This window comes from Bufo gargarizans, chromosome 2 (genome assembly GCF_014858855.1).
Source record: "Bufo gargarizans isolate SCDJY-AF-19 chromosome 2, ASM1485885v1, whole genome shotgun sequence".
NCBI classification, from domain to species: Eukaryota; Metazoa; Chordata; class Amphibia; order Anura; family Bufonidae; genus Bufo; species Bufo gargarizans.
In genome coordinates this window covers 516256489-516282498 of record NC_058081.1, presented here as the reverse complement: position 1 = coordinate 516282498, position 26010 = coordinate 516256489, and the positions used below count along the sequence as shown (strand labels likewise).

The 26010-nt window shown below is 44.8% G+C and overlaps 1 protein-coding gene across 2 annotated transcripts in view; it reads left to right on the top strand.

Moving 5' to 3' along the window:
• Nucleotides 1-15407: 15407 nt before the first annotated feature.
• Nucleotides 15408-26010, top strand: part of HIPK2 (homeodomain interacting protein kinase 2) — a 50453-nt gene continuing 39850 nt past the window's right edge. For both annotated transcript variants that reach the window (XM_044281324.1, XM_044281323.1), the window contains exon 1: nucleotides 15408-15786. The gene's annotated coding sequence lies outside the window, so the exon portion shown is untranslated. The remainder of the gene's footprint in view (nucleotides 15787-26010) is intronic.

Below are 26010 nucleotides of genomic sequence, written 5' to 3'. Positions count from 1 at the left end.
CTCAAGGTATTCAAACTGATTTTACAAACTTTGTTAACCCTTTAGGTGTTGCACAAGATTTAATGGAAAATAGAGATACAATTTCAAAATTTCACTTTTTTGGCAGATTTTCCATTTTAATATTTTTTTTCCAGTTACAAAGCAAGGGTTAACAGCCAAACAAAACTCATTATTTATGGCCCTGATTCTGTAGTTTACAGAAACACCTCATATGTGGTTGTAGACCGCTGTACGGGCACACGGCAGGGCGCAGAAGGAAAGGAATGCCATACGGTTTTTGGAAGGCAGATTTTGCTGGACTGGTTTTTTTGACACCATGTCCTATTTGAAGCCCCCCTGATGCACCCCTAGAGTAGAAACTCCAAAAAAGTGACCCCATTTTAGAAACTACGGGATAGGGTGGCAGTATTGTTGGTACTAGTTCAGGGTAGATATGATTTTTGGTTGCTCTATATTATACTTTTTGTGCGGCAAGGTAACAAGAAATAGCTTTTTTGGCACGTTTTTTTTTTTGTTATTTACAACATTCATCTGACAGGTTAGATCATGTGGTAATTTTATAGAGCAGGTTGTCACGGACGCGGCGATACCTAATATGTATACCATTTTTTTTATTTATGTAAGTTTTATACAATAACTTCATTTTTAAAACCAAAAAATTGTTTAGTGTCTCCATAGTCTGAGAGCCATAGTTTTTTCAGTTTTTGGGCGATTATCTTGAGTAGGGTCTAATTTTTTGCGGGATGAGATGACAGTTTGATTGGCACTATTTTGGGGTGCATATGACTTTTTGATCGCTTGCTATTACACTTTTTGTGACGTAAGATGGCAAAAAATTGCTTTTTTTGCACAATTTATTATTTTTATTTTTTATGGTGGTCACCTGAGGGGTTAGGTCATGTGATATTTATATAGAGCCGGTCGATACGGACGCGGCAATACCTAATATGTATACTTTATTTTTATTTATGTAGGTTTTACACAATGATTTTATTTTTGAAACAAAAAAATGATGTTTTAGTGTTTCCATAGTCTAAGAGCCATAGTTTTTTCAGTTTTTGGGCGATTATCTTGAGTAGGGTCTAATTTTTTGCGGGATGAGATGACGGTTTGATTGGTACTATTTTGGCGTACATGCGACTTTTTTGATCACTTTTATTACCTTTTTTGGGAAGTAAAGTGGGCAAAATTTCAATTTTCTCATAGTTTTTATTTTTTTATTTTTATGGCGTTCACTGTGCGGGGAAAGTAACATGACCGTTTTATAGATCAGGTCGTTACGGACGCGGAGATACCTAATATGTGTAGTTTATTTTTATTTTTTTAATTTTTATTCAGTGATAAATGTTTATTTTTTTTATCTTAACTTTTTTCACTTTTTTTTTTTTTTTTGACCCAGACCCACTTGGTTCTTGAAGATCCAGTGGGTCTGATGTCTGTAAAATACAGTACAGAACCTATATAGGTATCTGTACTGTATTTTACTTACACTGAACAGATCTATGCTTTCAGCATAGATCTGTTCAGCACCATGGACAGCAGGACGCCTGAGCAGGCGTCCTGTTGTCATGGGAACCTTCCCCGTCTGCTCAGTTATGGTCAGAACTGCGCAGACGGGGAAGGGTAAGGACGGGGCTCTGGGGGGGCTGTCTGGGGGCTCTCTCCCTCTCCCATCGGGGGGCTGCAAAGGCACAGCAGCCCCCCGATCGGAGAGGGAGGGAGCTCCCTTTTACTGTTAACCTTTTCCATACAGCGGTCCGTACGGACCGCTGTATGGAAAGGGTTAAACGGCTGACATCGCATCAACGATGTCAGCCGTTTATACCAGGGTGCCAGCAATGTGCTGGCACCCTGGTATACCCACTGTACACCAACGATTATTCAATGGGAGGCGGGCGGGGGATCGCGATCCCGCCTGCCGCACCGCCCGCCTCCCGCAACGCCCCCACCGCCTGCGACACCCCCCCTGCACCACCCGCCGCCATCAAATCATGCAGGGGTGCAGGGGGGGGTGTACTATATTGATTTTAGACACTCTAAAGTTTCTGATCCCCGCGGTCAGGGACCGCGGGGATCAGAAACTGCAAAAAGCGCAGCAAACCGCAAGTCTGAATTGACCTGCGGTTTGCTGCGATCGCCGACACGGGGGGGTCACATGACCCCCCCCTGGCGTTTTAACAGGATGCCGGCTGAATGATTTCAGCCGGCATCCTGTTCAAATTGACCCCTGCGGCGCCGGAATGCCGATTTTAAAGTCAGGACGTACCGGTATGTCCTTGGTCCTTAAGGACTCGGGAAATAGGGCGTACCGGTACGTCCTATGTCCTTAAGGGGTTAACCAACATTGTTGTAGAGGCTGATGTAACTTAAATCACCTTAAAGGGGTATTCTCATCTTAATGATCACTGTTAAATCTGTTAATGATTTAACAGTGATCATTTTTCTAAATATATTTAATTAACAAATTTCCACCCCTTAGAAGAAAATAAACCTATACTTACCTGACTGTTGTCTTCCGTCTCCCCTGGTTACGGCCACCGCTCTCCTCAGGAATCGCGGTGGCCGCGCGTGCGCAGACGACTTCTCTTCTCCCGGACGGCCGCGCGCTGTACTTAACCGGCCTCGGCGTGCGCGTTCAGTACAGCGCGCGGCCCGGCCGGGAGAAGACATCAATCAAGATGGAGCCTGCCCCCTGCCAAGTGCCGAAACCAGGAAGTGGACAGCGCGCCGGAAGAGCAGGTAAATATCAAATAGCGTGTTGATAATACCCCTTTAAGTGTATGCTAATTCTGTGGGGTTTTATATACTGTCAATTAAAGTCAATAATGCCCCGCTGTGGAGGTCACTGTTAAAGGAGCAGCTACTGTGAGTTGAAGGGGGTGGGCTGCTGTGAAGGACACATTTTAAGGTGGCAGGCCACTGTGGGAGGGTTAGTGTTAAGGGGTGGGGGGCTGTGGAGCTCACTGTTAAGGGACAGGGTGTTGTAGAGGTCACCTTTATAGGTGATACTGTCAATATATTTTAACCACTTCACATCCGGCCCATTTCCCCCCTTCCTGACCAGGCCTAATTTTGCAAATCTGACATATGTCACTTTATGTGGTAATAACTTTGGAACGCTTTTACTTATCCAAGCCATTTAGAGACTGTTTTCTCGTGACAAATTGTACTTCATGATATTCATAAATTTGAGTCAATATATTTCACCTTTATTTAGGAAAAAATCCCAAATTGACCAAAAATTTTGAAAAATTAGCAATTTTCAATATTTCTATTTCTCTGCTTTTAAAACAGAAAGTGATACCTCATAAAATATTTATTACTTAACATTCCCCATATGTCTACTTTATGTTGGCATCATTTTGTAAATGTCATTTTATTTTTTTTGGACATTAGAAGGCTTAGAATTTTTTTTTAACAAATCTTAAAACTACGCCCCTCAAGTTACTTAAAACTGATTTTACAAACTTTGTTAACTCTTTAGGTGTTCCACAAGAATTAAAGGAAAATGGAGATCAAATTTGTAAATTTCCCGTTTTTGGCAGATTTTCTATTTTAATACATTTATTTCTTTAACACATTGAGGGTTAACAGCCAAACAAAACTCTATATTTATTACCCTGCTTCTGCGGTTTACAGAAACACCCCACATGTGGTCATAAACTAATGTAAGGGCACACGGCAGGGCGCAGAAGAAAAGGAGCGCCACATGGTTTTTGGAAGGAAGATTTTGCTGAACTAGTTTTTAGATGCCATGTCCCATTTGAAGCCCCCCTGATGCACCCTTACAGTAGAAACTCCAAAAAAGTGACCACATTTTGGAAACTAGGGGATAAAGTGACAGTTTTATTGGTACTATTTTGGGGTACATACAGTACAGACCAAAAGTTTGGACACACCTTCTCATTCAAAGAGTTTTCTTTATTTTCATGACTATGAAAATTGTAGATTCACACTGAAGGCATCAAAACTATGAATTAACACATGTGGAATTATATACATAACAAAAAAGTGTGAAACAACTGAAAATATGTAATATTCTAGGTTCTTCAAAGTAGCCACCTTTTGCTTTGATTACTGCTTTACACACTCTTGGCATTCTCTTGATGAGCTTCAAGAGGTAGTCACCTGAAATGGTCTTCCAACAGTCTTGAGATGCTTAGCACTTGTTGGCCCTTTTGCCTTCACTCTGCGGTCCAGCTCACCCCAAACCATCTCGATTGAGTTCAGGTCCGGTGACTGTGGAGGCCAGGTCATCTGGTGCAGCACCCCATCACTCTCCTTCATGGTCAAATAGCCCTTACACAGCCTGGAGGTGTGTTTGGGGTCATTGTTCTGTTGAAAAATAAATGATGGTCCAACTAAACGTAAACCGGATGGAATAGCATGCTGCTGCAAGATGCTGTGGTAGCCATGCTGGTTCAGTATGCCTTCAATTTTGAATAAATCCCCAATAGTGTCACCAGCAAAGCACCCCCACACCATCACACCTCCATGTTTCACGGTGGGAACCAGGCATGTAGAGTCCATCCGTTCACCTTTTCTGCGTTGCACAAAGACACGGTGGTTGGAACCAAAGATCTCAAATTTGGACTCATCAGACCAAAGCACAGATTTCCACTGGTCTAATGTCCATTCCTTGTGTTCTTTAGCCCAAACAAGTCTCTTCTGCTTGTTGCCTGTCCTTAGCAGTGGTTTCCTAGCAGATATTCTACCATGAAGGCTTGATTCACACAGTCTCCTCTTAACAGTTGTTCTAGAGATGTGTCTGCTGCTAGAACTCTGTGTGGCATTGACCTGGTCTCTAATCTGAACTGCTGTTAACCTGCGATTTCTGAGGCTGGTGACTCGGATTAATTTATCCGCCGCAGCAGAGGTGACCCTTGGTCTTCCTTTCCTGGGGCGGTCCGCATGTGAGCCAGTTTCTTTGTAGCGCTTGATGGTTTTTGTGACTGCACTTGTGTATCCACCTGACTTCTCCACAACACAACTGATGGTCCCAACCCCATTTATGAGGCAAGAAATCCCACTTATTAAACCTGACCGGCACACCTGTGAAGTGAAAACCATTTCAGGTGACTACCTCTTGAAGCTCATCAAGAGAATGCCAAGAGTGTGCAAAGCAGTAATCAAGGCAAAATGTGGCTACTTTGAAGAACCTAGAATATGATATATTTTCAGTTGTTTCACACTTTTTTGTTATGTATATAATTCCACATGTGTTAATTCATAGTTTTGATGCCTTCAGTGTAAATGTACAATTTTCATAGTCATTAAAATAAAGTAAACTCTGAATGAGGTGTGTCCAAACTTTTGGTCTGCACTGTATAATTTTTTGATCATTCATTATAACACTTTATGGGGCAAGGTGACCAAAAAATTGGCTGTTTTAGCACAGTTTTTATTTATTTATTTTTACAGTGTTCACATGAGGGGTTAGGTCATGTGACATTTTTATAGAGCAGATCGTTACGGATGTGACGATACCTAATATGTATACTTTTTCTTATTTATTTAAGTTTTACATAATAATAGCATTTGTGAAACAAAAAATTATGTTTTAATGTGTCCATGTTCTGAGAGCTATATATATATTTTTTTTTTAGCTATTTTCTTTGTGGCTTTTTTTGACACAGTTTTTATTTTTTATGGTGTTCACCCGAGTGGTTAGGTCATGTGAAATTTTTATAGAGCTGGTTGTTACAGATGCGGCGATACTTAATATGTATACTTTTTTTTTTTCACTTTAACACAATAAAAAAATGTAAATTTTTTTTTTAATGTGTCCATGTTGTGAGATCTATAGTGTTTTTTTAATTTTTTGAGTCATTTTCTTATGTAGAGGCTCATTTTTTGCGGGATGAGGTGACGGTTTTATTGGTATCATTTTGTGGGACATACGCCTTTTTGATCACTTGGTGTTGCACTTTTTGTGATGTAAGGTGACAAAAATGGCTTCTTTTGACAGTTTTTATTTGAATTTTTTAATGGTGTTTATCGGCCTGGGTGGATCATGTGATATATTTATTGAGCCGACCGTCACAGACGCGGCAATACCAAATATGTCAATTTTTATTTATTTTACAATTTGTGTCCCCCATAAGGTCATACTAGACCTCTGGGGGACATTTAACTTCCATTTTTTTTCCCACTTTCTCCTGTAACTGGGGCTGACATAGTAGCCCCAGTTACAGGGGAAATACACCCCCAGAGAGGCTATACAGCGATATACTGCACTGTACAGCCTCAGTGCAGGGCTGATCGAGGTCTGTAGAAGACCCGACAGCTCCTGCACTCTCCCGGCCCTGCGGTCAAATGACTGCCGGGCCAGAACAGGAAGCGTATAGCGCTTCCTGCTCTGTATACACAGCGCTCGGTGAGCATTGTATATACAGTGATCTAGAAGGCAAGGATACCTGGGAATTGTCCCTGCCTTCTCTCTGGGTTGCCCTGCTGTCACTGACAGCGGGCAACCCGCTTGGCAGCTGCACGATTAGCGTGCAGCTGCGATCTCTGAATGGACGTTTAAAAACGTCCATTCAGAGATAGAGAACCACCTCCCGGACGTTTATAGTCAACGGGCGGACGTGAGGTGGTTAACGGCACACACAAAAATTAAATGAAATAGATGAAATATAACCATGCAAAGCCGGGTCCTTCTGCTAGTATAATATATTTCTGAAAGGTGTCCGTCAGTCAGAATTAGATATTGAAGGTCATTTATCAAAGACTGGCTGCCAGAGGATGCGCTTAATCTATATCGAGATGCACACCTCCTAATAAATTAGGCGCATCCCCTGGCAGTTCATTCACTTAGGTTGAAAACTTCTCCAGTCCCTGATTGTAGTAGTTTTTAATCATAACTTACACCCTTTTCCACCCTTTTGTCAAGGCTGATAGCCCGCCGTGGCACTCACCGGCCGTGCCATGCCCCAGTATTAGGTATGGCCACACAGTTCAGGGGCAGTAGTGAAATTGTTGGAGGGGATGGATTTTCTTGGCTTTGTGGTTATTTGCTTCTCCATATAAGCTCATTCATTACATCTGTTCATGCACAAGGCCCTTGACTCATGTTTACCTGCATTTTACATTAAAACTGCGAGGGAAAAATAGTTTCATTTTATAAAAAATTCTCAAAACAAAAATATGATCACACTTTTGGTGCCAATTAAACAGGTTGGCTCATCTCAGACATTGATAGCCTATCACTAGGATGTGCCATCAGGGGAGGACTGGGAACTTAAAGTGGCCATGACAAAAAAACTAAGAGTGGCTAAAAATGTTGTAGGTGGGACCAGGGGCGGACTGGGAACTTATAGTGGCCCTGGAAAAATACTAAAAGTGGCCCTGTTTTATAGTTGGGTCCAAATTGATGGAAGGCAGGGTCAGCAATACCATATTGTGGCACATTATACCACCACAACAGAGCTAAATACCACAGTCCATCACAAAATACTGCCAGCAGCACAAAATATATCCCCAAAAACTTCCACTGGCCGGCTGTGAAAAGGGCTTGGGCGGCCCCCTAGGCATCGGCCCACCGGGAAATTTCCCTGTAAGGTCTATGGCCAGGGCCGTCTTTAATATTGATTGGACCCCGGGCAAACATTTACTTGGGCCCCCTGGATCCCGCCTTCCCACACCTTAGCAGGCAATCACGCCCTCCACCACGACACACACACAAAAAATGCACACATCTGGTAGAGTACAGTGAATGACTGTAAATACTTCCAGTTCTGAAGATTCCAGCGGCTCAGGAAGGAGACCAGGGCTTGGTTCACCTAGTGTTACAGTGCACCCCAGCACCCCACAGTATGCAGTATAGCACCCTATAGTATACAGCACCACACAGTATGCAGTATAGCACCCCACAGTATATATTAGAGCAGTATAGCAGCCCACAGTATACAACACCTCACTGTATACAGCACCCCAAACTATACACGATACAGCCCCCCACACTGTACAGTACAGCAGTATAGCACTCCACACTATACCGCACCCACAGTATACAGTATACAGACCCCCACAGTATACAGTACAGCAGTATAGCCCCCCCACTATACAGGCCCCCCACACTATACAGGCCCCCCGCACTATACAGGCCCCCCCCCCCACTATACAGGTCCCCCCACAGTATACAGCCCACCACACAGTATACAGGCCCTCACACAGTATACAGCCCCCCCCCACAGTATACAGCCCCCCCACAGTATACAGCCCACCACACAATATACAGCCTACCACACAGTATACAGCCCACCACACAGTATACAGGCCCCCACACAGTATACAGCCCCCCCCCCACAGTATACAGCCCCACCCCACAGTATACAGCCCACCACACAATATACAGCCCATTACACAATATACAGCCCACCACACAATATACAGCCCACCACACAGTATACAGCCCACCACACAATATACAGCCCACCACACAAAATATACAGCCCACCACACAGTATACAGCCCACCACATAGTATACAGCCCCCACAGTATACAGGCCCCCCACACAGTATACAGCCCACCACACAGTATACAGTACCACACAGTATACAGCCCCCCACAGTATACAGGCCCCCACACAATATACAGCACCCCACTATACAGTAGTTTACAGTATATTAACATAACAGCCCCTGTCACCTTTTTCTGATGTAATCTTTACACAAAAAAGCTCCACAGTTAACTTCTGCAACACTCAGTAGGACCTGTGATGACCTCATAGCCATGTGACCAGTAATTGCTAGGTTACTGGTCACATGGTAATGATGTCATTAAGGTCTATACAGGCCCCCCCCCCCACTATACAGGCCCCCCGCACTATACAGGTCCCCCCACAGTATACAGCCCACCACACAGTATACAAGCCCTCACACAGTATACAGCCCCCCCCACAGTATACAGCCCCCCCACAGTATACAGCCCACCACACAATATACAGCCCACCACACAGTATACAGCCCACCACACAGTATACAGGCCGCCACACAGTATACAGCCCCCCCCACAGTATACAGCCCCACCCCACAGTATACAGCCCACCACACAATATACAGCCCATTACACAATATACAGCCAACCACACAATATACAGCCCACCACACAGTATACAGCCCACCACACAATATACAGCCCACCACACAAAATATACAGCCCACCACACAGTATACAGCCCACCACATAGTATACAGCCCCCACAGTATACAGGCCCCCACACAGTATACAGCCCACCACACAGTATACAGTACCACACAGTATACAGCCCCCCACAGTATACAGGCCCCCACACAATATACAGCACCCCACTATACAGTAGTTTACAGTATATTAACATAACAGCCCCTGTCACCTTTTTCTGATGTAATCTTTACACAAAAAAGCTCCACAGTTAACTTCTGCAACACTCAGTAGGACCTGTGATGACCTCATAGCCATGTGACCAGTAATTGCTAGGTTACTGGTCACATGGTAATGATGTCATTAAGGTCCTAGATCACAACTTTAACACAGTACGATCATGATGCCTGTGTAGCTGACAGCCTGACACCCGGGGCAGTGGCTAGCAGGGCTCAAGAGGCAGCTGCCTTGGGCCCCCCAGGAGCAACTGGGCCCGGGGCAGCTGCCCCTTTTGCCCCTTGGTAAAGACGGCCCTGTCTATGGCCAATCCGCCCCTGGGTAGGACCGAACTGACAGAGGGCAGGGCAACATACGTAGATGAGGCCAATACCATAGTGCAGTACAGAATACCATCCCACAGAACCAAATACCGCTGTGTAGCACAAAATACCTCCCAGAAGCTTGACCCACTGTGGTGGCCATCAATAGCTGCCATGTTCTTTCTTCCTCCTCCCCTAATTGTCTCTAATTAAGATATGGAGCAGGGGGCTTAGGAGGTGAGATACAGCCCCAGCACCAAGCCATCCTACCTTTAGCATGCTGCCTGGACTTCTTCTAATAATGACCTCTATAGTTCCCCCAGTAGTATGTACACAACAAGCAGCAGTGAGGAGAGCTCTGGTGGCCCTATAGGAATTGGCCCTCTGGGACAATTCACTGTATGGTATAGGGCCAGTTCGCCCAGGAGAGCACATAGCCTTTCTACCGTCTCAGGCAAAAATTGAAACAGTGCCCCCATCCATATTTTCAACCTAACCCCTTTCCTCCAGCCCTACTGTTAAAGACATACTTGGAAAACATTACATACTGCGCCACAATACATACAGGGTAATACAGCGCTACCTATCTGTTACACCTAGTGAAGTCTCCTCTGATGTAGACGTTCTGTTGTCTCTTCTTCTCCATGGAGGCAAATAACACCACTCAGCCTCAAAAAACCTTATGCAACTAAATAAATCAAACACTGACAACTTAATTGAATAGAAATGGCCGCAGTCCTTTATTAAGGGTAACCATAAATAAATACCATCAAATAATTTAAATAAATTGTTTAAATCAATAAAACCATGAAAGCATATCAATATAGACCAATATTAAACCATCTACACATAGACCAAGATCCACTCAGCATCAGCTGAGCAATACAGCCCCTCTAATAAAGCAAAGCGACAAATAACTTAAAATTAAGGGAGGGAGGGCGCTGTTCAAATCATTGTCGACTACCTTGAAGTAGCGCCAAACCTGTGAATATAAAGGGGAGAAATTTCCCGCCGTGGGTGCGAGTACAAATCACAGCAATGGAAATCTCAACCAGCAACGGGCAGCAACCAATCAGGAGCATAGCTTGACTTGCCGTACAACTTCATCTGAAGAAACCAGAACCAGTTCCAACCGGATTAAACTGCATCTTCACCTTGACTGAGGTAATTTTACCTGAAAAATAAAGTGGGAAAGCAGGACAGGGAAAAAAGAGTGTGTGTGTGTGTGGGGGGGAGAACAAGAACTACCCTAATATATAATGGAAAACAGGGGGTGTCCCCCATTTGTCCCCCAAGCTAATCGCTCTGGGGGTCTGTACATTCTGACCACACCAGCATGAGGATTTCTTCCAGCCATCTCTTGTCTCTGCAGAGTTTGACAAATAGAAATCTCAGGTACCTACTTTTCCATCATCTTCCCAACACCCCATCCTGCCACCCCCAATACTGTGCCTACAATGCTCTTTAATGCCATACTGCAGAAACAGTCCCCCTGAAAATACTAGTACCACACGGATAGTGCCCCCTTCAATAATTATTGGCACAGAGTGCACTAAAAAATAACTGCACCCAGTAAATAGTGTCCCTAACTCTTATAGTGCCGTAAACAGTGTCCTCCAAAAATAATTGTGCTAAGCTGATACTGCGCCAGGGTGCCCCCCACAGTAATAATGCTCCCAAAAGTCCCACCAATGGTAATAATTCTCAATCAGAGTGCAAATAGTGTTAACAGCGCCTCACTAGAAATAATGCCCCCATATTGCCCATACTAGTAATCATGTTTCCCATAGTTCAACAATAGTAATAAAGCCCACCACAATGCCCCCAATAGTAATAATTCTCCTTAGAATGTGTGCCAGTACAAAAATACCCCCTTATAATTATTATTATTTTACACACTTATATAGCGTTACTATATTCCGGAGCGCTTTACAGACATTAGCATCTCGCCATACCCAGTGGGGCTCACAATCTAAGTTCCCTGTCAGTATGTCTTCAAGTTTGGGAGACAACCAGAGTACCCAGAGGAAACCCACGCATACACAGGGAGACCATACAAACTCCATCCAGATGTTATCCTTGGTCGTAGTCAAACCTAGGACCCCAGCGCTGCAAGGCACCAGTGCTAACCACTGAGCCACCATGCTGCCCACATGTGTGCCAATACAAAAAAATTATAATGTGTGCTAGTACATAATTCACCACCTTATAACGTACGCCAGTACAAAAATCACCCCTTATAATCTGTAGCAGTACAAAAAATACCCCCTTTTAATGTGCGGCAGTACAAAAAAAAAAATAACCCCTATATCATGTGCGCCAGTGCAAAAAATGCCCCCTTATAATGTACGCCAGGGCAAAAAATGCCCCCTTATAATATGCATTAGTACAAAAAAAATACCCCCATATAATGTGTGCCAGTGCAAAACATGCCCCTTTATAATGTATGCCAGTTAAAAAAATACCCACTTTTAATATACACCTGTGCAAAAATGCCCCCTTATAATGTCCGCCAGTACAAAAAAATTCCCCTTATAATGTATGCCTGTGCAAAAAAATTCCCCCTTATGTATGCCTGTAAAAAAAAAGGCCCCTTATAATGTATGCTAGTACAAAAAATACCCCCTTATAACGTGTACCAGTAAAAAAAATACCCCCTTAGGCCTCATGCACACGACCGTTCCTTTTTTTGCGGTCCGCAAAACACGGAAGCCGTTTGTGTGCCTTCCGCAATTTTCGGAGAGGAACAGGTGGCCCATTGTAGAAATGCCTATTCCTGTCCGCAAAACGGACAAAAATGGGACGTTATATTTTTTTTGCGGGGCCATGGAACGGAGAAACGGATGCGGACAGCACACGGAGTGCTGTCCGCATCTTTTGCGGCCCCATTGAAGTGAATGGGTCCGTATCCGAGCCACCAAAACTGCGGCTCGGATGCGGACCACAACAACGGTCGTGTTCATGAGGCCTTATAATGTGTGTCAGTACAAAAAATACTCCCCTTATAATGTGCGCCAATGCATTGCACCGTCCTCTCATAGTCTACAGGCACTAGGCCTGAAGCCTTTCAGAGGGAACGGCGGGGCACAAGGACAGTGATACAGTTGAATGGAAGCACTTATTTCCCATGGCCCTGCTGCCCTCCTCACTTGTCTCCGCACTGCCTGAGGCAATTGCCTCACCTTGCCTAATGGATGGTGCGCCCCTGAGGTCATTTCTGTATGCCATCAATGTCAGATAGGTGCGGATCCCACCTCTGGTGCCACTTGAGTGAAAAGAAAGCAGCTGCGCATGTGAGCCCAACCTCCATTCACCGCCATGGTTGTTCTGAAAATAGGCAACCGCTGGTTGGCTTTTTCCGGCTGTGAATTGAGGGTGGACGCACATGCACAGCGCTGGCTCAGCTATTTTCAGAAGTCCCAGGGGTGAATGGAGAGCACATTGCGCATGTGTCTTTAGAGCTCATGCACAGGACCATATGTATTTTGCGGTCCGTAAAAAACGGATCCGCAAAAAATACGGATGATGTCCGTTTGCATTCGGTATTTTGTGGAACGGAACAGCTGACCCCTAATAGAACAGTCCTATCCTTGTCCGTAATGCGGACAATAATAGGACATGTTCTATTTTTTTGCAGAACAGAAATACGGACATACAGAAACGGAATGCACATGGAGTAAGGCCTCATGCACACGGCCGTTGTTTTGGTCCGCATCCGAGCCGCAGTTTTGGCGGCCTCGGATGCGGACCCATTCACTTCAATGGGGCCGCAAAAGATGCGGACAGCACTCCGTGTGCTTTCCACATCCATTGCTCTGTTCCGTGGCCCCGCAAAAAAAATATAACATGTCCTATTCTTGTTCGCGCTTTGCGGACAAAAATAGGCAGTTATATTAAAGGCTGTCCGTGCCGTTCTGCAAATTGTGGAACGCACACGGACGCCATCCGTGTTTTGCGGATCGACGGACCGCAAAGCACACAACGGTTGTGTGCATGTAGCCTAAGGCCTCATGCACGCGACCATTGTTGTGGTCCGCATCCGAGCCGCATTTTTTGCGGCTCGGGTGCGGACCTATTCACTTCAATGGGGCCGCAAAAGATGCGGACAGCACTCCGCGTGCTGTCCGCATCCGTTGCTCCGTTCCGTGGCCCCGCAAAACAAATATAACCTGTCCTATTCTTATCCGTTTTGCGGACAAGAATAGGCATTTCTACACAGGGCCGGAAGGCACACGGGCGGCTTCTGTTTTTTGAGGACCGCAAAGAACGGAACGGTCGTGTGCATGAGGCCTAAGGCTGAGTTCACACTTCAGTTATTTGGTCAGTTATTTCCACCAGTTATTGTGAGCCAAAACCGGGAAAGGGTCAAAAAACACAGAAGAGGAGCAGCTCTTTCCATTACACCTTATCTCAGAGTAGGCTTCACTCCTGGTTTTGGCTCACAATAACGGATGAAAATAACTGAAGTGTGAACACAGCCATAAAGGGGTTCTGAAGTTTGTTTAAACTGATGATCTATCCTCTGTCCAGAGGAGGATAGATTATCAGTTTAAGGCTGGGTTCACACCTGAGCGTTTTGCAGCGCGTCCCTACGCGCTGTAAATGCTCAACAAGGAGAAACCAATGCTTCCCTATCGGCATGGTTCTCACCTGGGCTTTTTACAGCGCGTACGATCGCGCTGTAAAACGCCCGACGCCCCAAGAAGTACATGAGCTTCTTTGGGGCGTGTTTTATTGCGCGTTCCCGTACATAGACTTTCGGGAACGTGCGACAATGGGCGTTTGCTTGTCTCTGTATGCGCGATTGCAAACGCCGGTACAATCGCGCATACAGAGCGCTCCATCGCGAACGCTCAGGTCTGAACCCAGCGTAAACAAACTGCATGGTCTGATGCCTCATTCACACGTCCATGATGAAATCCGTTTTAAGTTGGTCAGTGATGCATCCGTGAAGGATCCGTGTTTGGTCTGTGTGTCCGTTTTTGCGCGTTTCACATATACTGTACACCTGAAAATTTTGATAGTAGCAATTTGCGGAACGGCACGGACAGCCATTGATATGACTGCCTAGTCTTGTCCGCCAAACGGACAAGAATAGGACAGGTTATATTTTTGGGTGGACCACGGAACGGAGCAACTGATGCGGACAGCGGCACACGGAGTGCTGTCCGCATCTTTTGCGGCCGGATTGAAGTGAATGGGTCCGCGCCGCAAATACAACGGTCGCGTACATGAGGCCTAAAATGAATGGGGACGTGCGCTGTCCGTGAATCACTGACGTGCGAATGGCTGATGAGCCCAGATATAACCGCTACCCCTGACGTCATAGATGAAGAGAGGAGCTGACAGTCTACATGTATGATGACACACACATGGAGGACATGGACATGGCGGCAGCCAGCCCAGCACCTGTTTGTATCTGCTGCATGTCATCTGCCATTACACCAGGGTGGTCATAAGAGCTGACAATCTACATGCACACTATACCTGGTGACTGTGGGGGTTTTATTTAGATAGCGACCCCCCTCCCCTTCATTCCTGATTGAAAAGTGTTGGTTAAACAGAAATCCCACAGTCTCCAGCAGAGGAGGGGGTCTGTGCACCATGGCGGAGCTCCCCCTCCTGCACGTCATCTATGAGATGGGCGTTTGATTGCTCTGCAAGAGCAGGAGAAAGAAAGACCCAGGGCTGCCTCCTCCCCTTCCCCTCCCCCTCCTCCTCCTCCTCCTCCTGCTGCTGCTACTGCCTTTTCTCTCTAAATTCAACTTTTTGCAGCTTGCAGGAAGGTTGGGTGCAGGGCTCCCTGAATGGGGGGGACCTCACAGGGGGCTGCACTACTGCCCTGGGGGGAATCTGGCTCCCTAGATCTCTAGCTCCACAGCAAGTGCTGTGGGTCACCCTAAAAAACCATTAATCTCCTGTATAGCTCCCCCCTCCCCATACCCAGCTGGGCCCTGCTCCCCAGGATCCGTATTCCCAGTTTAGGGTGCACTGGGAGGGATGCACCAGACATGGGGATGCTACTGGAAGTGGCCAGAGCCTGACAGCTGAACCCGAAGACTGCACAGCCCTGCCAATCCTCGGGGTCCTGCCATGAAGTATCCGCACCCCCTGCTTGTAGAGGTAAGAGACCCCCAATAACCTCCCCTTGTTACTGTGGGTTGTATTGTTGCATTGTATCTCCACTTCCTGCAGCGATCACTTATGTAAGGGGGCTGTGCTGTTCAGGCAGGATCCAGACCTATACATGTCATCCATACTGTCCCCCCTCCTCTTCTCCTTCCAGGCTGAAGGGGTTAACCTGAACTGTACATGACTTTTCCCCTGCCCTATGGAGGAAGGATGGGGTGGAGAGTGGCTGCTATTGTGTGTGTATATATTATCTCCAAGAAATATTCTACAAAATTTACCCCCCCATCCCCACCCCCCCAAATCCTCTGTGCTGTAGATGACAAAAAAAAAATATTTAACCACTGGAAGGGGGATGGGGCCTGCAGAGCTCAAGTTGCAGAGAGGCTCATAGTGTATGTATCCATAGGTGTTACATTGCATCTGATGGGGGGGGGGGGGGGGCTGGCCTCTGTCTACAGTTGTCACTGGGGTGAAGTTTATTAATCCCCCCCCCCCAGCTAACCTCAGCCATCTCTTTGCCTACCATCCCCCCTTCCTTTATATCGCAGAGGCTGTTGGTTGGGGGTGCTCCTCCAGTCTGTGGTTTTGTGGCTGTTTGGTAACTGCAGCAAGGAAAACGCAGACAAAGGTTGTTTTATTGTTAAAACTGCACCAAGATTTTTTATTTTTTTTGCAAGGGCCCTTCCTCTGTGTCTGGTAGGCAGAGTGGGAGAGAGAACTCGGCGGATAGACAGGGGCAGCGCCACCTGGCGGCCGCCTGCCGAGTTTCCTCCTGCTATTTATATGGAATATTCGGGTCTATTTTTGGGGGTAGAAATTGTTCATTTGAGAGATTGTCTTTGACGCTGATGTCTGTAGATTGAGCTATCTTAAGAACATTTTATGTGTTTATACAGGTATTAATCTCTGCTAAGGTGTAGTGACAGCAGATCCTTATCTGGTATCTCCCTCCAGTTTGATGAAAAGTAGATTGTTTACTGGAACAATTGAAGTATCTATAGAGAAGTATCCCTAAAATAAGAAAGTTCCTAAGTAAATTTAAATCCTTGATTTGTCATCTTATGTTATGATTTATATATATATATATTTATATTTATTTTCCCTGCTGCCTCTATACCACCATGACCCACCTCACCCTCACCTACTGTGTCCCTTCTCCCATACCATGTAGATTGTAAGCCCTCACGGGCAGGCCCCTCTCTCCTTCTCTACCAGTTTGTAGCTCATCTTGTTTATGATTAGAGCAATTGTCTGTATTATGTATGTGAACCCCTTATCATATGTATGTGTAAATATTTTATTTTTAAAGGTATTTTAAGGATATACATTTTGGAGTTTCATATGTATGGCGCTTTAATAATAATAATAATAATAATAATAATAATAATAATATACCCTTAGGACTCATGGACATGGCCTTTGCTGTAGTCCGCAAAATACGGATACCATCCAGCCCTCTAAAGAACTGTCTTATCCTTGTCCATAAAACGGACAAGAATAGGACACGTTCTATTTTTTTATTTTATTACGGTGCTGTGGAACGGACATATGGATGCGGACAGCACACGGGTGCTGTGCGCATCTTTTGCGGCTCCATTGAAGTGAATGGGTCCGCAAAAAATTTGTATCTGATGCGGGCCAAAAATAAGTTTGTGCATGAGCCCTAATTTGCAGTGGATTAGGTATGTCTAATCCTGGGGAAGCTGGATGTCAAAAATGACACATCCTGTAGGAGCCCTGAAGGGTAACTATGATGGGACACCTCCCCTAGTCACGTTTACTGCTCTGACCTCTAGGAAAGCTGGGTAATAACACCGGTGAAAACTATGCTGTGATTCATATCAGTTCCACCCAGCTTCTTCAGAAATGGGGTAAAAAGCAGCAAGTCAGAATTTTGGAAAACACCCTGCAAGGGCTTATACTTTGTGGTGGATTTTATATAGTTATTCTTTAATTCTCAATTGAAATGCAAATGAAGTGCTGTTCACTTGTAAGTATACCAGGTTGTTAAGAACATCTGTTAATCAAGGCCTGCAGTGGGCACAGGGTCTGGGCTAAGTATGGTTGGTCTCTCCTTGACCATAGATATCTCTTTGACGGCTCTAGAATAATAAAAAAAAAAAATGGCTGCTGAGACCATAGCTGGAATCAGCCTCTCCGCTAACCCTTCTTCAGCAGTGGCATTCCTAAAGTGCTGCTCCAGTACAACTGTGTTGGTTAATTACCGTAAGTCATATTTATGTAGTTAATGCTTATGACCAGGGCTCGTGTTATTGACAATGGGGCCTTGTACAATAAGCATAGTAGTCTGCCTTTGCCATTTTTTGTGGCAAGATAACCTTGCCATGTACAGTTCTCATAATGCTACCATATGGTGTCAAGATAATATTGCCATGTACAATCCTGATAATATAATTGTAGTGCTAATATGATACTGCCATGTACAGTCCTCATAATACTACCATATGGTGTCAAGATAATATTGCCATGTACAATCCTGATATAACTGTAGTGCTAAGATGATACTGCCATGTACAGTCTTCATAATACTACCATATTGTGGCAAGATAATATTGCCATATACAGTCCTCATAATATAACTGTAGCGGTAAGATGATACTGCCATGTACAGTTCTCATAATACTATCATATCATGTGGTGCCAAGATAATTTTGCAAAGTCTAGTCCGCATAGTACCTCTGTGTGATAAGATATTGCTATATACAGCCCTCATAATACCACCATATGGTGCTCAAAAAAATACCACCTAAAGGAACCCTAATAATACTGCCATAAGCTCCCCACACAATGCTGCAGCTCATCTCCTGAGTGGCTCTGGTTTCCTCCTGGGAAGCTTTGCTGGTTGTACATTTGTGTGTTGCATTCTTCACAAGTTTGCACAACACTGTGAAGAATTTGGCCCTCAGACCGGCAATAAGCGGGCGTGCATATGGGCACAATTTTTTTTTTTTTTTTTTTTTTTTTTTTTTTTTTTAAATCTTATCAACCTTTTGTGAAGGTCGCCCACAACGCAATGAGACAGGAGTCCTGATGCCACTATAGTTTCCATACAGACCTTATATTGAACCATTGTGCCATCGGTGTGCAGGTCAATGGCTTCTCTCCTCCCATAGGGTTCAGCTTAAACTCCTGTGTCCTTGTGCCGTTCCCCTCCAATAAGCCTCTGAGATTATGTATTAATCCTCGTTAGGATGATTTCACCACAACGTGAGCCACGCTCTTTGTGTATTGTGGCTGAATATTCACAGATGTGGGTGGAGTCCTCTAGGGCAGTACCTGTGTTAATTAAAAAAAAAAAAGTGCCAGTTCTGTGTGTCCGGATGGCACTATTCTTGTGATGCATTCATGTAAGACGTGGGCGAGTAGCAGCCAAAGACAGCGGCATCTGCCAGGGGGGGGGGCGGGGAAACCCTATAGACACAGAAGACAGAATGGCACCCTGAGGGTCCCCCCAAATACTGTACTAGCCATAGAAAGCATTTCCATAGACGTGGTGCCTGCCAAAAAGAGTTCCCACACACAGCGCAAGCCAGGGAAGACCCCCATGACCAGTGCCAGGCAGAGAGCACCTCCATAGGAGTAGTTCCAGACCAGGAAAGAAACCATATACAGTGTCCGCAAGAAGGAGCACCCCTATAGACGCAGTAACAGCCCTGACCTGTAGTGCCAGATGGAGAAGGTCCCCAAATACATGCAGTGCAAGATACTGAGTAGAGAAAGACCTAGAGGCTGGAAGTCTGATAGGAGCATCATAATAGTCCTCAAGCAAGCTCTGCATTGTACTGAGGACTGGTTGTCCCACGGCTTGGTCAAAGGCCAGAATAGTATTCCTACTGGGAGAGTGAGTGCTGAGGTTGGAGGAAGGATTCGGATGCATCTACAGTTGGCCAGACCGCTAGGTTGCAGCGTAAACTCAAGTCTTTAGTGAGCCCTCCTCCGGCAAAGTAGGAATGATGCAAGTGGCATCCGATGGTGGCGGTGACCATACTGGGACTAAGGGAAGCATTGTTCAGTTTGACTTGTGCATTACTAGGGGTGGTCAGAAAGGTAGCGGTGTTACTGTCCCAGAGATCCTTGGAGGCACTAGGGCAGGCCTCAGCAACTGGCACACCAGCTGTTGTGAAACTGCAACTCCCAGCAGTTGGAGTTGGATTCTGGGAATTGTAGTTTCAGAACAGCTGGAGTGCCGGAGGTTGCTGATGTTTGCACAAGAGCATGGCTTGGTGACCTCTGGCGCTCCAGCTGTTGTGAAACTGCAACTCCCAGCATGCATGCTTGTTTGGCCCTTTTTGGAACTCCCATAGAAGTGAATGGAGCATGCTGGGAGCTGTAGCTGAAGAACAGCTGGGGTGCAGTAGGTTTCTAACCCCTGCGCAAGGGCTTCCATTACAAGAGTTTGGCGCAGTCAAACAAATCACAGAATGCAGCCTCCCTTTGGCCTATAATAGCACAGTTGGTTTCAGCAAGATCTTTCAACCGTATTGACACCCCCCACCCTTAGAATTTGATGCGTGGTGCACAGTCCTCTGCAACAGGCCTCATGCACACAACCTTACTGTCTGTCTGCACCCGATCCACACTGCACATTCGTTCCACATGTCCTATTTTGTCATTTTTTGGACATTTTTTACAGAAGTTAAAAAAATAAATGGTGGCATGTACTCGGCCGGTATCCATATTTTGTGGATCCGCAATTTGCGGACTGCGCAACACTTACGGCCAGGTGCATGAGCCCATAGACTGACAGTTTTGCAACTGTTCTACTGGTCAAGTGCAGGTTTCCCTCTCTGTGTGTGTGTGTGTGTATGTAACTCTAACTCTAAGGCCTCTTTCACACAGGCGAGTTTTCCGCGTGGGTGCAATGCGTGAGGTGAACGCATTGCACCCGCACTGAATCCGGACCCGTTAATTTCTATGGGGCTGTGCACGTGAGCGGTGATTTTCACTTTTCACTTATCACTTATGCGTTGCATGAAAATCGCAGCATGCTCTATATTGTGCGTTTATCGCGTGCAACGCAGGCCCCATAGAAGTAAATGGGGCAGTGTGAAAATCGCAAACATCCGCAAGCAAGTGCGGATGCGGTGCGATTTCTCCCACATGGTTGCTAGGAGACGATCGGGATGGAGACCCGATCATTATTATTATTTTCCCTTATAACATGGTTATAAGGGAAAATAATAGCATTCTTAATACAGAATGCATAGTACAATACCGCTGGAGAGGTTTATATAAAAATTTTTTTTAACTCTCCTTAAGCCACTTGCTTGCGCAGCCCAGCTTCTCTTCTGTCTTCTTTGCTGTGTACAGGAAAAGGACCTGTGGTGACATCACTCAGGTCCTTTTCCTGTACACAGCAAAGAAGACAGAAGAGAAGCTGGGCTGCGTGAGCAAGTGGATTATAGTGAGTTAAATATTTATTTTAACCCCTCCAGCGCTATTGTACTATGAATTCTGTATTAAGAATGCTATTATTTTTCCTTATAATCTACACAACCCCAATCCCAAACTTCTGTGAAGAAGTTCGGGTACCAAACATGCCGATATTTCTCACGCGCGTGCCGAACGCATTACAATGTTTTGCACTCGTGCTGGAATAATCGCGCATGTTCCTGCAACGCACCCGCACCTTTTCCCGCAACGCCCGTGTGAAACCAGCCTAAAGCGACTGTAAGCACTAAGCTTTGCATGCCTCTCTGTCAGACGATCTAAAACTACTTGTTCCTCAATTAAGTGTCTCCTTTTCAGCAGTTGTAGCCCCAGACAAGAAGTTCCAGATAAATAAAAAAAAATTATATATATATATATTTTACACAGTATGACAAAGGACCTTTTCATAGCTTTCTCCAAGTGACTGTGCACAGTATCACCAGTATATTCTATGTACGAGAGACCTATCCCTTTCACCACTATAGAAATCAATCAATTGAACCCAGGATGTGTTTTTACACTTAGGCCTCTTTCACATGGGCGTTCCTGATGCATTCTGGGAAACTCGCGCGAGTAGGAATGCAATTGCAGTCAGTTTTGACTGCGATTGCGTTCCGATGTTCAGTTTTTTCCGCGCGAGTGCAATGCATTTTGCATGTGCGTGAGAATAAAACTGAATGTGGTACCCAGACCCAGACCCGAACCCAGACTTCTTCACTAAAGTTTGGCTTTGGCTTAGGTGTTCTATTCCTTTTATTATTTTTCCTTATAACATGGTTATAAAGAAAAATAATAGCATTCCTATTATATATATATATAATATTTTTTTTTTCTTCTATCGGGACCTGCAAAAGGACCTTTGATGACGTAATCGCGCTCACCATGTGGTGAGTGTGGTGACGTTAGCGCAGGTCCTGCTGAATGAAGATAGAAGTGGTGGGCGCGATTACGTCAAAGGTCCTTTTTGCAGGTCCTGAAAGAAGACCTGCCAGCTGCGCGAACAAGAGGATGAGGGGAGTTAATTTAAAAAAAAAAATAAAAAATTTAACCCCTCAAGCCACATTTTAGTAAGCATTCTGTATTAAAAATGCAATTTCCTTTTATAACAATGTTATAACGGAAAATAATGCAGTAAATTGACTTTTATCAATTTACTAACATCATCTCCTAGCAACCATGCATGAAAATCGCATTGCATCCGCATTTCTATGGGGACTGCGTTGCGTGAAAAATGCTGAATATAGAGCATGCTGCGATTTTCACACAAAGCACAAGTGATGCGTGAAAATCACTGCTCATCTGTACAATAAAGTTATTGGGTCTGGATTCAGTGCGGGTGCAATGTGTTCACCTCACGCATTGCACCCACGCGGAATTCTCGCCCGTGTGAAAGGGGCCTTAAAAGTCTTTACCATTCTGTCACTTCTTGCTCGGCCACAAAAGATTGCAGAATTTCTGTATACTGTATGTCAGCTCTATGAGAGAGGGGGAGGGGAGTAGAAAAGAGTACAGAGACCTTAAGGACGATACAGAAGCGTTGCCGTAGTCCCTTAATAACTGCCTAGCTTCACTGGAGGGGTTAATCCTTCCGCTAGGTTTCTGGGGAGGTTTAGTCCTAGCAGCCAGTGGTGATGGAATATGGGAGGGGGTGCACAGTTGTATGACCCAGGGAGGGTGCCATTTGCAAAGATAAATTGATTCATACTGATTGAACACACCGATAACCAGTAATAATAAGGTTCTTACCAATCAATGGAAAGAAAAGCTATCAAATATGCTGACAATAATGATTCATTTTGAAAAACAAGAACTATCAAATTTACGTGGTGGAAAACAGAAATGACCATCCATATCTCTATCTATCTATCTATCTATCTATCTATCTATCTATCTATCTATCTATTTATTGACAGTTTTATGTGAGGACATTCATAGGAATGGTGGTTGGCAATCCTGGCCTGTTGTGCAGTGGTAGATGTCATGGTGACCATCTTGATTGTCACCAAAACCAGTATAAGTAAAGTAGTGAAGATTGCCCTGATAAATATGGGGTGGGTGTAATTCTCAGTATCTGCTCTTATTCAGTATATATGGACACTGCACAGTACCACTTCTCCTGACCTGTATACTGGGTGTAATTCTCAGTATCTGCTCTTATTCTGTATATATATACACTGCACAGTACCACCTCTCTTGTCCTGTATACTGGGTGTAATTCTCAGTATCTTCTCGTATTCTGTATATATGGACACTGCACAGTACCACTTCTCCTGTCCTGTATACTGGGTGTAATTCTCAGTATCTGCTCTTATTCTGTATATATATACACTGCACAGTACCACTTCTCTTGTCCTGTATACTGGGTGTAATTCTCAGTATCTGCTCTTATTCTGTATGTATGGACACTGCACAGTACCACTTCTCCTGTCCTGTATACTGGGTGTAATTCTCAGTATCTGCTCTTATTCTGTATATATGGACACTGCACAGTACCACTTCTCCTGTCCTGTATACTGGATGTAATTCTCAGTATCTGCTCTTATTCTGTATATATGGACACTGCACAGTACCACTTCTCCTGTCCTGTATACTGGATGTAATTCTCAGTATCTGCTCTTATTCTGTATATATGGACACTGCACAGTACCACTTCTTGTATACTGGGTGTAATTCTCAGTATCTGCTCTTATTCTGTATATATATATATATACACTGCACAGTACTACTTCTCTTGTCCTGTATACTGGGTGTAATTCTCAGTATCTGCCCTTATTCTGTATATAAGGACACTGCACAGTACCACTTCTCCTGTCCTATATACTGGGTGTAATTCTCAGTATCTGCTCTTATTCTGTGTATATATATATACACTGCACAGTACCACTTCTCTTGTCCTGTATACTGGGTGTAATTCTCAGTATCTGCTCTTATTCTGTATGTATGGACACTGCACAGTACCACTTCTCCTGTATACTGGGTGTAATTCTCAGTATCTGCTCTTATTCTGTATATATGGACACTGCACAGTACCACTTCTCCTGTCCTGTATACTGGGTGTAATTCTCAGTATCTGCTCTTATTCTGTATATAAGGACACTGCACAGTACCACTTCTCCTGTCCTGTATACTGGGTGTAACTCTCAGTATCTGCTCTTATTCTGTATATATGGGCACTGCACAGTACCACTTATCCTGTCCTGTATACTGGGTGTAATTCTCAGTATCTGCTCTTATTCTGTATATATGGACACTGCACAGTACCACTTCTCCTGTCCTGTATACTGGGTGTAATTATCAGCATTTGCTCCTGTTCTATAGATATGGACACTGCACAGTACCACTTCTCCTGTCCTGTATACTGGGTGTAATTCTCAGTATCTGCTCTTATTCTGTATATAAGGACACTGCACAGTACCACTTCTCCTGTCCTGTATACTGGGTGTAACTCTCAGTATCTGCTCTTTGTCCTGTAGTCTGCATAGAAAACGCATTGCTATGGACATACCAGACAGATTTCGGTATTTTCTAACTTAGGCTACTTTCACACTTGCGTTTGGAGCGGATCCGTCTGGTGTCTGCACAGACGGATCCGCTCCTATAATGCAGACGATGGGAGCCGTTCAGAACGGATCAGTCTGCATTATATTTCAGAAAAATTTGTGTGAAAGTTGCTCAGACGGATCCGTCCAGACTTTAGATTGAAAGTCAATAGGGGACGGATCCGTTTGAAATTGAGCCATATTGTGTCAACTTCAAACTGATCCATCCCCATTGACTTACATTGTAAGTCTGGACGGATCCGTTTGCTTCCGCCTGCCGAGCGGAGGCCAAGCGCTGCCAGACTGATGCATTCTGAGCGGATCCGCATCTACTCAGAATGCATTGGGGCAGTACGGATGCGTTCGGGGCCGCTTGTGGGAGCCTTCAAACGGAACTCGCAAGCGGAGCCCCGAACGCTAGTGTGAAAGTAGCCTTACACTGGAAAATGTAAAGCTGTGATCACATTGGTTGCAGTTTTGGTCTGTACAAGTGAATGAAAGGAAACACAGGCATCCATTTCAATTCCGGTTTTAGTTAACACTTTTATCTGATTGATTTCTTGTGCTCACAGGAGGACCTATCTCTTCACAAAATAATTTATCTTCATGTAGCAGTAAACCTGACATCTCCTCGTTCTTTCTTCCTGTCTTGTTCTATATGTTTCTTCATGCTTTAGTGACAGGGGTTAATATGGTAAATTTCCACTTGTATTTGCACAGTCAAATATTCCGGGAATTCAAGTTATCTAATAAACAGGATATGGAGGCAAATCGGAGGGATTGCAGCTATGCGAACATAAAATGGGGATGTTCAGATGGTGTGGGACAACCTATACATTTCTCGCTCCTTTTCTGTCCATCATGTGATCAGCAAAGTAAGCTTCTGAAATACTCTGCTCTGCTGGGGACCCTAACTTTCAGCCTATGACTTAGCACAAGATCGGCATTCGGCACTCTCTTCTTTGCTGCTGGGGACCTTAATGTTTTCACTTTGTAATGCCAAGCTAGTGACCTCCCATAAGATCAGCACACTGTTCTCCTGAAATACTCTGTGCTGCTGAGGAACATCTGTGCTGCTGAGGAAGAGCGTTCCGATCTGACCGTCACATTGTGACCTCCCACCTGGCGCTGAATGATGGAAGTTGACAGTGAGTGCAGAAGCCTGCATGCAACCAAAGTGAAGCTATTTTTATATATTCATGTACAATTGGAGAGCGTGCGGATA